At 50.2% G+C, this 13,191-nt stretch overlaps 1 protein-coding gene across 2 annotated transcripts in view; it reads left to right on the top strand.

Moving 5' to 3' along the window:
* The window catches only part of SLC4A4 (solute carrier family 4 member 4), a 198,896-nt gene that overhangs the window by 23,999 nt on the left and 161,706 nt on the right, over positions 1-13,191 (top strand). The gene's annotated exons all lie outside the window — the stretch shown is intronic.

The raw sequence follows: 13,191 nt of genomic DNA on the forward strand, positions 1-13,191 counted from the left end.
ATGTTCCTCCTGTTTCAGTCGGTGTCCCGGTGGTGAAAGGACCCATATCAGCTTCCTTCGCTGACTAATGCAGCAAAAACACAATCATGTGGCCCTGCCTGGCCTGGGCCAAGCTCGTATTAATGGCTAATTGATAGTCTGCAGCTCCAAGTTTAAAGATCACGAGCTTGGTCTGCTCTTCACGGGCACCACGCATGGAAGTCAAGGTAGTCAGTGGGTCACAGCAGTGCGTGGCTGTCATCGGGCTCCAAGCTGAGCACAGGGAAGGGCGAGGGGTGCCCGAAGGGAGGGACAAACTATGGAATCATAGAATTGCCTGGGTTGGAAGGGACCTTTCAGATCATCGAGTCCAACCATCAACCCAACACTGACAAAACCCATCAGTAACCCATGTCCCTCAGCACCATGTCTGCCCGGCTTTTAAATCCCTCCAGGGATGGGGACTCCACCACTGCCCTGGGCAGCCTGGTTTGAGGCTTGACAACCCTTGTGGTGAAGAAGTGTTTCCTAATATCCAATCTGAACCTCCCCTGGTGCACCTTGAGGCCGTTTCCTCTTGTCCTATCACCTGTTCCTTGGGAGAAGAGACCGACCCCCCCAGCTACACCCTCCTTTCAGGGAGTTGGAGAGAGCGAGAAGGTCTCCCCTCAGCCTCCTTTTCTCCAGGCTGAACACCCCCAGCTGCCTCAGCCGCTCCTCACAAGACTTGTGCTCCAGACCCCTCACCAGCTCCGTTGCTCTTCTCTGGACCCGCTCCAGCACCTCAATGTCTTGAGGTTCCCCTGGACTGGCTTTTATCTCAGTGGCCATCGGTACTCCGTGACACCTTTTTTTCTTTATCTGATAATATTGGCAAAACCACACATGAACCTGCCCCTCTGATATCACAATGGGAAGTTTTGAGTAGACTGTTCTTCTTGAACAGGGTGGTGGGTCTGCTGTGGCGAGGCACAAAGAAATTATCACTTGGAGTCATGTTTCTTCCCAAGGAACAGGCGATAGGACAAGAGGAAATGGCCTCAAGTTGCACCAGGGGAGGTTCAGATTGGATATTAGGAAAAATTTCTTCACTGCAAGGGTTGTCAAGCCTTGGACCAGGCTGCCCAGGGAAGTGGTGGAGTCCCCATCCCTGGAGGTATCTAAAAGCCAGGCAGACGTGGTGCTGAGGGACACGGGTTAGTGATGGGTTTTGTCAGTGTTGGGTTGATGGTTGGACTCGATGATCTGAAAGGTCCCTTCCAACCCCAGCAATTCTATGATTCTGTGATTCTCCTGAGTGATCCTCGTGGGTGTCATTCGTAAGTGACCTGCATCCTCCGGGTTCTGGGGCTTGAGCTGGTGTAACCGGTATTTTCCTAAGCACTTGGTGCTCCCGAGAGACAGAATGGCTTCGTGGTGCCGTGGGCTGTGACTTACTTTCTTCTGTTCTGACTGGAGCTTAAATTGGTGGAAGTGATGAAATTCTTCTTTATTTCAGTTTATTCTCAGGTGGCTTTAAAATAACTTGGTTTTGTATTTCTCTCCCCTCTCTCTGGAAATGTTGTTTCTTCATCTTCAGTAAACTTACACTGGTTTGGGCTTTTGTGTTTTGGGTTGGGTTTTGGGTTTTTCTTTTTCCCCCCTCCCAGTGCAGCTGGTGGAGGCAAAAAAGGGCATTTAGTTTGAAAAGCGGCAGTTTGCATTTCTAGCTATCAGCTCGGCGTTAGTTTTGATTGACTATTATTAAATTAGCATTTCATGCGCGCACTGGGACCGGTGCCAGCGACCTTCTTCAGGAGAGGTTTTGCCTCCTCTCCCCCGGGGACCATTCGCTGTAAAGTCTTGGGGACGAGCAGTTGTCACTCCAGTGAGGATGAGGATGGCTTGGAGCTCTTCAGTCTCTGAAAACCCACTGGCTTTCTTGCTTGTCTGTGATTCTTGGAGTTTTTTTTTTTCCTCCGCGTGGATTATGCGTGCACGCTGACTCAGGGATTGGGTGACTTCGCCTCTTTTAATTTTATAGCCGTGTGGTCCGATCACACTCCTTTTGATCTTCAATGGTATCACATCCCTCCTGACTTTTGAGGAACTTGTCTGACTTGTAGAAATGACCTAGTCTTACAGGGTCTTTTATCTAGTAACCAGGTAAAGTTTGCAGAGATTGATTTGTGGGTTGTTTTTTTTTTTTTCCTCCTTTTTTCACCCACCCCCAGCCTCTACTCTTTAGAAAGCAGATCGAACCCTTGACGTACTCATGGTTCTGGGTCACACACTCTTTCCAGGTCTCAGTCTGTGGTTGGAGAGCACACCCCCAAGTTGCATGAGGATTTGGGGGATAAAACCGCTTCAAGTTCCTGCTGGCGTCAGGCCGTTCTGTGCTGCTCGGTTGCTCCACATGGGCTGTGTAGGAGGTCGAGGGCTGAAGCAGATTACTGAAATCACCCATGTTAAAAATATCCTTTATGCTGGATTATGGTTTTGAAACCAGCATATCGTGAAACTGCTTATCGCTTCAGAATGCCCAGAATTGGATCAGAAATGCTGCGACTGCACTCCCTGAAGTGCTGAAAATGCATTAGCTCCCTTGGCTGCTTCAGATATGTCCAAAACGTTTTATACAGCTGGGCTTCCTGCCTCTGCCAGTCAGGTTTTGTGCTGGGTCAGGGGTTTTCTGTCCTCCTCCTTCTCCCAGCAGAAAACAGAAAGCCAGCATACGTTCTGTACTGGGCGCTTGGCCGGGCCCTGCCCTGGCTCAAGACTGACGTTGGTGTCTGCGGTCCAGGCTTTTGTGATGGTTTTCAAATGACTTCAGCATCTTGGAGATGCTTGGGAAAGGTGATGGGGAGGAAAACATGCAGCTCCAGGAGCTGTGCATTTGGAAGTATGAAGTCTGAAGGAAGGGAAAAATTCCAAACTGTAATTGGAGAAGTGTCCTGATCTGGCCAGGCTGGAGAGCTGGACAGAGAGGAACCTGATGAAATTCAACAAGGACAAGTGTAGGGTGCTGCACCTGGGGAGGAATAACCCCATGGACCAGTAAAGGTTGGGGCTGACCTGCTGGGGAGCAGCTCTGAGGAGAAAGACCTGGGAGTCCTGGTGGACAACAGGATGGCCATGAGCCAGCAATGGGCCCTTGTGGCCAAGAAGGCCAATGGCATCCTGGGGGGCATCAGGAAGAGTGTGACCAGCAGGTGGAGGGAGGTCATCCTCCCCCTCTGCTCTGCCCTGGGGAGGCCCCATCTGGAGCACTGGGTCCAGTTGTGGGCTCCCCAGTTCCAGAAGGACAGGGAACTGCTGGAGAGGGTACAGCAGAGGGCTACAAAGATGCTGAGGGGCCTGGAGCATCTCTCTGCTGAGGAAAGGCTGAGGGACTTGGGTCTTTTTAGTCTGGAGAAGAAAAGGCTGAGGGGGGATCTGATCAACACCTATAAATACTTCAAGGGTGGGTGTCAGGAGGATGGGGCCAGTCTTTTTTCAGTGGTGCCCAGGGACAGGACAAGAGGTGACGGGCACAAACTGGAACATGGGAAGTTCCATCTGAACATGAGGAGGAACTTCTTTGCTGTGAGGGTGGCAGAGCCCTGGAAGAGGCTGCCCAGAGAGGTGGTGGAGTCTCCTTCTCTGGAGACATTCCAAACCCACCTGGACACGTTCCTGTGGGACCTGCTGTGGGTGCCCCTGCTGTGGCAGGGGGTTGGAGGGGATGATCTCCAGAGGTCCCTTCCAACCCCATATCATTCTGTGAAATTAAGACAAATGGGTCTGGCACGTTTTGTGTTAGTGGGGGTATTTTGTGGGAGGTATTTTCGTGTTATTGGGAGCGGGAAGAGAGTTTCCCCCCAGACAGTCCCGTGGGAGGACGAGTGCAGGAGCCGCTTGCTGGGAAGCCAGGACCGAGAGAGCTGGATTGATTTTTCCCTGGAGAAAAAAAACCCAACCCATATGTGGGTTACTGGTGGCACTGGGCGTGTGGCCTCACCCTGCATTGTACACACGGCCTGAGCTTTTGCTGAGTGGGAAATGGACTTACACCCAGGAACTGCCATTGCAGATACCCACACCTGGCTTTCTGAGACTCAGCAATACTCAGCAGACGCTGGAAAAATTTCCCCCAGTTTGCTGTTTCTTTCCTTGGGTTCATATATCTGTGTAAAATTTATATATACGTGTATATTATATTATATATGTATAATATATATTATTATACGCTTGTCTACAAGTGTATAATGTACTTTGAAAGTCTTGCACCCATTTTAAAGTCATGTGCTGAGCTTAAATTTTACATTTATGGTGTAAGATACTTGTAATATTGCTCGGTCGGTGCTACCTGGTCTTGTGACACAATACGCTTGAGCCCAGATTTCTGGAAAGGAGCTCTTTGCAGGAGGCTTGAACAAAGAGCAACTACTTTATAAAACAGGATTGTTTTTAAATAGACACGGGTTTAGATGAAGAGCACGTGAAAACGCTCTCGTAAGTCAGCCCTCTGGAGCAGTTTCCTCTCAGGTTTATTGAGCCTCAAGTCAGGCACTAAAGTGTAGATCTGTTGTGTGTTTCCTGGTGGACAACAGGATGGCCATGAGCCAGCAATGTGCCCTTGTGGCCAAGAAGGCCAATGGCATCCTGGGGGGCATCAGGAAGAGTGTGACCAGCAGGTGGAGGGAGGTCATCCTGCCCCTCTGCTCTGCCCTGGGGAGGCCCCATCTGGAGCACTGGGTCCAGTTGTGGGCTCCCCAGTTCCAGAAGGACAGGGAACTGCTGGAGAGGGGACAGCAAAGGGCCACAAAGATGCTGAGGGGCCTGGAGCATCTCTCTGCTGAGGAAAGGCTGAGGGACTTGGGTCTTTTTAGTCTGGAGAAGAGAAGACTGAGGGGGGATCTGATCAACACCTATAAATACTTCAAGGGTGGGTGTCAGGAGGATGGGGCCAGTCTTTTTTCAGTGGTGCCCAGGGACAGGACAAGAGGGAACAGGCAGTAACTTGAACATGGGAAGTTCCATCTGAACATGAGGAGGAACTTCTTTGCTGTGAGGGTGGCAGAGCCCTGGAAGAGGCTGCCCAGAGAGGTGGTGGAGTCTCCTTCTCTGGAGACATTCCAAACCCACGTGGACACGTTCCTGTGGGACCTGCTGTGGGTGCCCCTGTTCTGGCAGGGGGTTGGAGGAGATGATCTCCAGAGGTCCCTTCCAACCCCATATCATTCTGTGATTCTGTGTACTGCCTGATTTTCTTTAAGTGGGGCAAACGTGCTGTATGTCTTCAAATCATCTTTTCATTTGCGCCTTCTTGTTCAGTCCGTTCCTGAAACGCTCTCTCACCTCCTGCCACTTTCCCATTTTTGAACTACTTCTAAGAATTTGCTCTCCTTTTTTTTTTTCCCAAGCACATGTTTTGAAGCAGATGGGGGATATTTTAGGAACTTTTTTGTGCCAAAATTGAACCTCTGTTCTTTTTTTCCCTTAGTATGCAAAACTGAAAAAATTTATAGGGATCGAGAATTGGATGTGTAAAACATGGACAAGTAAAAAGTGGCCGGTAAGGCATAAAATTGGAACAAAAGTGTTGCAGGATGTGACATTGTCACAGGAATAAACAGCAAAAAAAAATAATCAGATCCCACAGGCTGCCTTGAAATGATAATTTTTAGGAAAAATCCATGACTGCTTGTGGGTTTCAAACCTGACACTGTTCTGCCTCTAGAGAAACTGCTTTTGTGAGTTATGTGTCACGCTTTGCAGAAGACGAAGCTGCGAGAACGCCTGGTTTATGTTAGCCTCAAACAGATACATTCATAATATTTGCAGTCAGAAATCCCTTCTTCCTGTTGATTGGCTCATCTCCTAAAGCTCCCACGTAAGCCGAATCTTGAATTTCTTTCCCTGGCTCTAGCTCCGTTGAATCTAGCAGAGGTCTGTGGAAGATGTCAGGAGCCGGGTGCTGGGTGGCAGAGGTTCACCTCGTCCTGCTGGAGAGAGGGCTTCAGCTGAGCTTCCACCAGCTCCACGTCAAGCAGGAGTGAAATGTGGATTTCTCCTGGCCGGTACACCTCCAGTCACAGCCCCGTGGGTTCCTTTAAGAGAAGGAAAGGAAAACGAACAGGCAGCTGATTTTATCAGTTTTTATAGAGTGGTGTCATTTTATGGTAAGCAATCTAAACATAATAAAACAATGGCTTCAACTGCTACACCTACCCCAGGGTCCAGTGCCAGCATCTCCTCTTGTATTTCCCCGTGTTGTGATAATGTTACTTTCTTGTTTGTGCAGAAGAAAGCTTCCATTTTATTCACTCGTTATTTTTCCTAGTAGTTACTTCGTTTTTGGAGTGTATCCAAGTTGAGCAGTTCTCCCGATGTTGTCGGAGATTTAGATTGGAATCCAAATGATAGAATTTACTGTGTCAAAATAAATTCAAATAATCCTTACCTTGGTTTCAGGATGGTGCTCCCGGAGGCTTCACCCGTGAGCTGAGATAAACCTGTAGAGTTCTTGACGTTCCAGTCAGTAAGAGTTTTTGAAAACAAGATTTGGTCAAGAACTGAGACTTGTTTTTAAATCCCATAATGGGAATTAATTGCAACCCCTGAAACACCTCTGTGGGGTGAAACGTTTCACGTAACAATGAGATCACTTATTGCGGAGTTTTTTAAAAACCAAAACCAGTAAAAGTCTCTGCCACTTTTCAAAAATGTCTCATTAATACTAAAACCAGTTGTAGCAATCTGAATAGCAGGACAGAATATTACTGAATGCGTGGGTGATGGTTTTTGGAGTTAAATCCATGTAATGGAGATGTTTCAAGCAAATAACCCGTATTGGGGCTTGCATTCTCCTTGATTGCTCAGAGGCACCAGTAGCCTTAGGTTGTGGTTCCTCTGGGGCTTCATGACCAGCTGAGGAGACCAGGGTGTGGGTGGAGAGGGAAGATGTTGGGATGGACCGAACGGGCAGGAGCAAAGGGCTGCCTGCAGGAAACACCGTCTGAGATGCCGATGGGGAGGCGACCGCTCAGAAAAGAGGTTTCTGAGGGAACGGGTCTGTTTAAATGGCTTGTTCTCAAGAACATACTGAATGTAGCATGAAAGCTGACAGTCAGCCTTGTGGCTGTCCACAGGGGGTGTCAGAACTCAGTTCACTTCTACAAAAGGCCCTCGAGGGAGGAAAAGAAGAGGAGCTGGGTGGTTTCTCTGGGCTGTTGAGGGATATACCTACCCTCTGGTTCCCTCCTCATTGCTCCAGAGCCCTGTAGCAAGTGTGCTCCTGTCTTGAGGAACGACAGGCTTATGTCGCTGTCGTGCTCGAGGGACAGGAGCAAGCACCAGCGAACCTGTGCGTTCTCATGTGCCCGTTGAAAAGATGAGTCCTCCCAAATGTGCGGTTGCTGGTCAGTTGGCAGTAAGGCGACAAACTTGCAAAGCTTTCTTAATTTTTGTTTCCTCCTTGTTCCCTCCTCGTGTGCGCGCGTCATCGCCAACCGTGTCACCCGCATCGTGGTCCCACACGGGCTGGTGGTTTCATTGCGGCTGGAAAAGAGGGGTTGGTACCTCAAAAAGGAAAAGCTTTGAAGTTGTGTACGATCCAGCCTTTTCCTACGTTGTCAGGAGAAAGGGTGCTTTGTCACTTTGCCTGCAGATTTTGGTCTCGTAGCACTTGTAGATGTCTCAGGGTTCTGTACAGGAGATGACTGGCGTTGCTCTGGAGAGAGGAGACAGCGTTCTCTGCTCAGACAAGGGGTCTTCAGGATGGGGAAGAGCTGAGATGAGTCGTTCTGGGTCTGCTCTACTCATTCTGCAAAGCAGTCATCTTGGGTATCAGCCCCCTGTTGATTATTTTAAAAGAAACTGGGCTTACGTTTGGAATTTAAAATATTATAGGGCAAGTTCTTGCTGCAGAAAGCAGAGGCTTTGGTCCTCTTCTGCTCCTGGTGAGTGCAACCTTTTGCTGAGAAAGGGTGTAAATAAATGCTGGTTTCAAGCTGAGGGGGGAAAATGCATCCAAGATAAATTTGGCAACACGTTCTGAAAGTGCATCAACCAGACCGGGCTGAGTGCAGTCAGAAGCTCTTTTTCCCGTGTGATGGAGCCCATATGCAAGTACGTGAGAAAAACAAAACACATCGAGCCCCTAAAAACGAATCCGTCTGTTAGGGCTGTTTATTCAAGCATCCGCGTATGGGCTGTGGCAGCATCACTTGGGTCCAAGGCTCCTTCCGAGTTTGGCCACTGTCACCGCAGCGTCCCAACGCTTCACAGGTCGCAGAGGAAAGAAATGATATTATTTCTGTCTCCGCAGCCTGTTAATGGAAGCAGCCTGTTTAGCTTATTGACTCACTATCTTTGGGACACGTGCACTAATACACACAGACAGCATCTAACTTGGGTGGCTTGCTGAAGGCAGCGGTTGTCACTGGCAGGGCAAGTCCTTGGTGGCTCTTCTCCCTGCTCAGGTCCAGGCCCTGCGCATCCCGTCTGTGAGAGCCTCCAGCTCTGGCTGATGGCTGCGTTCTTCCATCCACTGTTGATGGTTGACTGATGTTGCTTGTCACAAGGAGTTTTGGTGGTGGAGAACATGTCTCGGTCACAGAATCACAGAATGGTTTGGGGTTGGAAGGAACCTCTGGAGATCATCTCCTCCAACCCCCTGCCAGAGCAGGATCACCCAGAGCAGGTCCCACAGGAACGTGTCCAGGTGGGTTTGGAATGTCTCCAGAGAAGGAGACTCCACCACCTCTCTGGGCAGCCTCTTCCAGGGCTCTGCCACCCTCGCAGCAAAGAAGTTCCTCCTCATGTTTAGGTGGAACTTCTTATGTTTGAGTTTCTGCCTGTTGTCTCTTGTCCTGGTCCTGTGAAGGACTCGAGTGCCAGCTTGGTTGTCATGAGTGGGCTTCTTATGTCTTGTGGGGAGCAGTGTGGGGCTGGGGCTGTTCCTTGCAAGCCACGTCGTGTTTCTCTTTTCCAGCTGTGGTTGCAATGACCAGATGGGGTTGGAACAGGATGATCTTGAAGGTCCCTTCCAACCCAAACCATTCTCTGATTCTATGACCAGCAGCAACTGCAGGTGATGGGTATGTGCACATGGGTCACTCCAAGTTTGTCTCTGGCAGCGCAGGGAGGGGTTGCAGAGGAGCAGGAGTCCTTTGGGTAGTGCCTGTTGGAGTGTCCAAGCAGATGACGTGGTCAGAGGTAATTGTTCTGCTCTCTTCTTCCCAGCATCTCCACCTGGAGTGCTCCCACTGTGCTTTATGGATAGCAGTTACAGTTATCTATACCTTTATAGGTAGGCTGCTGGGAAGAGAGACCTTGGAGTCCTGGTGGACAACAAGTTGCCCATGACCCAGCAATGTGCCCTTGTGGCCAAGAGGGCCAGTGGTCTCCTGGGGTGCATTAAAAAGAGCATGGTCAGCAGGTGGATGGAGGTCATCCTCCCCCTCTGCTCTGCCCTGGTGAGGCCCCATCTGGAGCACCAGGTCCCATTCTGAGCTCCCCAGTTCAAGAAGGACAGGTTCAAGAAGCTGGAGAGAGTCCGGCAGAAGATACAAAGGTGATGATACAAAGGTGGAGCATCTCTCTGCTGAGGAAAGGCTGAGAGACCTGGGTCTTTTTAGCCTGGAGAAGAGCAGCCTGAGGGGGGATCTCATCAATATCTAAAGGGCAGGTGGCAAGAGGATGGGGTCAGGCTCTTCTCACTGGTGCCCAGTGAGAGGACAAGGGGAAGCGGACATAAGCTGGAACGTGGGAAGTTCCCATCTCAACATGAGGAGGGACTTCTTTCCTTTGAGGGTGGCAGAGCCCTGGAACAGGCTGCCCAGAGAGGGTGTGGGGTCTCCATCTCTGGAGATACTCAAGCCCACCTGGACACGTTCCTGTGGGACCTGCTCTGGGTGACCCTGCTGTGGCAGGGGGTTGGAGGTGATGATCTCCAGAGGTCCCTTCCAACCCCCACCATGCTGTGATTCTGTTTTCTGGGACAAAAGTCCTGCCTGGTAAATGATGCTGGGCTCTGAGAAGAAGATGAGGGTGGTTCATTCTGCATGCTCGGGAAGATCTTACTTCCCTTGCCTCCTGCCCGCAGGAGCCGCGTGCTGCGTGGTGGGACGGACACACTGCGGTTGGCAGGTCTGACCCACGGCTGTTGGGCGATGCTCCTTCGTGACCCAACTTTCACAACCCTCTCTCCTTCCCGGAGCCGTTGACACCCGCAGCGCCCCGGGTTATTGCTCTTTAAATGTGACTTTCACACGGACTCTGCCTTACGCTCTCCGTTTCGGTTACAGCCGGCTTCGGGGTTGGTGTGTTGGGTTTTTTTTTTTTTATTTTTAATTTGTTCAGTCCAGAGTTTGCTGGAGTCTCTTCCTGATTGCAAAAGACGTTTGAAACGGGCAGCATCGTAAAATCTTATCAGCAAGTCATAACTCTGGTTTCTTGCTCCCCAGCTGCGTCCCGTGTCTATTCCCCGGAGCGAGGTGTATCTCCACGCTACGGCTCCCCTTGCCACACCAGCCCCTCGGCTTTATTTACACCAAACACCGGGTTTCCCTCTTCTCCCCCCAATGAATCACGGCGTTGTAAAAGCGCTGGCCTGGGTGGCCAGTGTCCCACAGGTTGTGGTGGCCAAGCGGTGGCAGCACTCCGTCCATCGGGAGGGATGGAGGGGACCGGCTTTGGGGACAGGGGACAGGGAAACCAAGGTGACCGTGCTGCTTTAGACCTCTTTGAAGAGGAGTTGCTAACAAGGAGACCCGCAGGAAGAATTTATAACGGGATGAGCAAAATGGAGACTGTCAGATAAGTGTAGCCAAGGGGAAGGAGACAAGGAGTTTGAAGGAATTGGGTGTTTTTTTCAGCTTAACACAAATAATGATTCTGCCCCTCTGCTCCGCTCTGGGGAGACCCCACCTGGAGAACTGCATCCAGCTCTGGAGTCCTCAGCACAGGAAGGACATGGAGCTGTTGGAGTGGGGCCAGAGGAGGCCACGGAGATGCTGGGAGGGCTGGAGCCCCTCTGCTGTGAGGCCAGGCTGAGAGAGTTGGGGACGTTCAGCCTGGAGAAGAGAAGGCTCCGGGGAGACCTTCGAGCCCCTTCCAGTCCCTCAAGGGGCTCCAGGAAAGCTGGGGAGGGACTCTGGATGAGGGAGGGGAGCCATAGGAGGAGGGGGAAGGGTTTGACACTGACAGAGGGGAGATTGAGCTGAGATCTGGGGAAGAACTTCTTTGGTGTGAGGGTGGTGAGAGCCTGGCCCAGGTTGCCCAGAGAAGCTGTGGCTGCCCCATCCCTGGAGGGGTTCGAGGCCAGGTTGGAGGGGGCTTGGAGCAACCTGGTGTGGTGGGAGGTGTCCCTGCCCAGGGCAGGGGGTGGCACTGGATGGGCTTTAGGGTCCCTTCCAACCCAAACCATTCTGTGATTCTAAAGAATTTGGTTTGGAACCACAGCACTTTCCCCTGGAACCCAAGTGAGGTTTGTTGTGCTAACGCTGGGCGCTCAGAAATGCTCTTTATCTCCCAAATTCCCCAGAGCGGAGGCAGATGGACTCGCTCCTTCCTCACGGTGGGCTCTGCTGGCTGGAGAAGAGACTTTCCCTCTTCTTTTCGGCTTTGTGCTATTTGATTTCCTTCACTTTTTCCCATTTTAAGCTCACTTTTCTGGCCGTTATGAAGCCCGGGATCCCTGTGAGCGTTAAATTGGTTTTGTTCTGAGTAGTCTCAGAGACTCACGGGGTATTTCTGGGAGCTGTGTCTGCCGGTGCTCTGCAGATTGAGGTTGGAGTCCCGCGCTGTGTCGTGGGCGACGTGTGACTCTTGTTAAAATCCTATTGACGCATAATGTCACTTCTGAAAAAACCATTTGGTACCGACCTAATTATCTACCCAGAGAGGCCAATTACTCAAGGAGCTCATACTCATATTTTTTTTTTTTCCCACTTTGAGTATATTCTGTCAGATCTAGACCCGGAAAATAGACACCCGATATTTTTTAATTAATTTTTTGAGTTTCTTTTCCAGAACCTTGCAGGAGCGGTAATGGGGACGTGGATTTAGATAAGAAGTGTCTAGATGTCCCGTGCTTTTTACCTAAATACAAGGAGCTGGAAAACAAATCTTGAAATAAGGCACGTTTCTCTTTAGAGTCACTAAAAACATTCCCACCGTCTCTTCTGTCCAGTGTCCTTCTACCCATCTCCTCCATGGGATGGTGAAAATTGCTTTCCTTGCTGCAGTGCTTCACTGATAGGGCCAGTTTTCCCCCAAAAACCCAAGTGAAGATTTTCTTGTTGTTTCACGTGATTTGTTTTTTTAATTTTTTTTTTTTTTTTTTTTAATTTCTGCAACTCCCCCTTCGTGTTATTTGAAAAATTCCAGGGGGCTGGAACGTTTCCCCCCGTGCAAATTCATCAAGGATGTTTTCTCGCTGGTTTTTTGTTTTGTTTTGTTTTGTTTTTTTCCCTGAAGAGATCCTGGGGTTATCCGAGAAGGGCAGAAAAGACCAAGTCAGGGGAGGTGGCGCTGGGGAGTCTAATCCCTCAACTCCCGCGGATTAGAGTCAGGGCACCGCGCCAAGGCGACCCAGGCTCTATTCCTGGCCCTTTAAACCCACCCCCAGCTCCTTAGGAGGAAAGCATCAGCCTCCCGATGTGTCCTAAGCAGTTTTCCAACCCTCTCCGGCAAAAAACCCCGTTTAATAATAAACGGATCCAAGGGGGGAAAAAGGAAAAAAAAAAAAAAAAAAAAAAAGGTGGGAGGGTGGGGGGAAGCGTGGGGGTCTCTTGGAGCAGAGATTTCCCTCGGTGGAGGGCAGCCGGGGAAGCAATTCCTTTTTAATTTCCTTTTATTGTAGGAATAGCGTGTGGTCGGACACAGCAAGGGCCCCCGACGCCTTGGTGCTCAGGGAGCGGAGGCGGGTGCCGGGGCAGGGGGTGCGCGGGGCGGAGAGAGGAGACTTTACGGAGGAATAAAGCGCGTGCGGTTTGGGTTTGTGTCTGGAAATCCAGGCCCATCTGTTCCAGATGTTTTCAGTTGTGTTTATAGCAAGTAGCTACTGTGATGCTTGGGGAGGGGAAAAAAATAAAAATAAAATAAAATAAAATAAAATAAATGGGGTGTGCCTTCACAACCGTTGCGAACGGGCAAGAGCATCCATGCAATATACATTCCCTTTTGTTGCCTTATCACTCTCTACAACTACTTGAAAGGACACTGTAGAGAGGTCGGTGCTGGTCT

This window comes from Numenius arquata, chromosome 5, assembly GCF_964106895.1.
Source record: "Numenius arquata chromosome 5, bNumArq3.hap1.1, whole genome shotgun sequence".
Classification (NCBI taxonomy): domain Eukaryota; kingdom Metazoa; phylum Chordata; class Aves; order Charadriiformes; family Scolopacidae; genus Numenius; species Numenius arquata.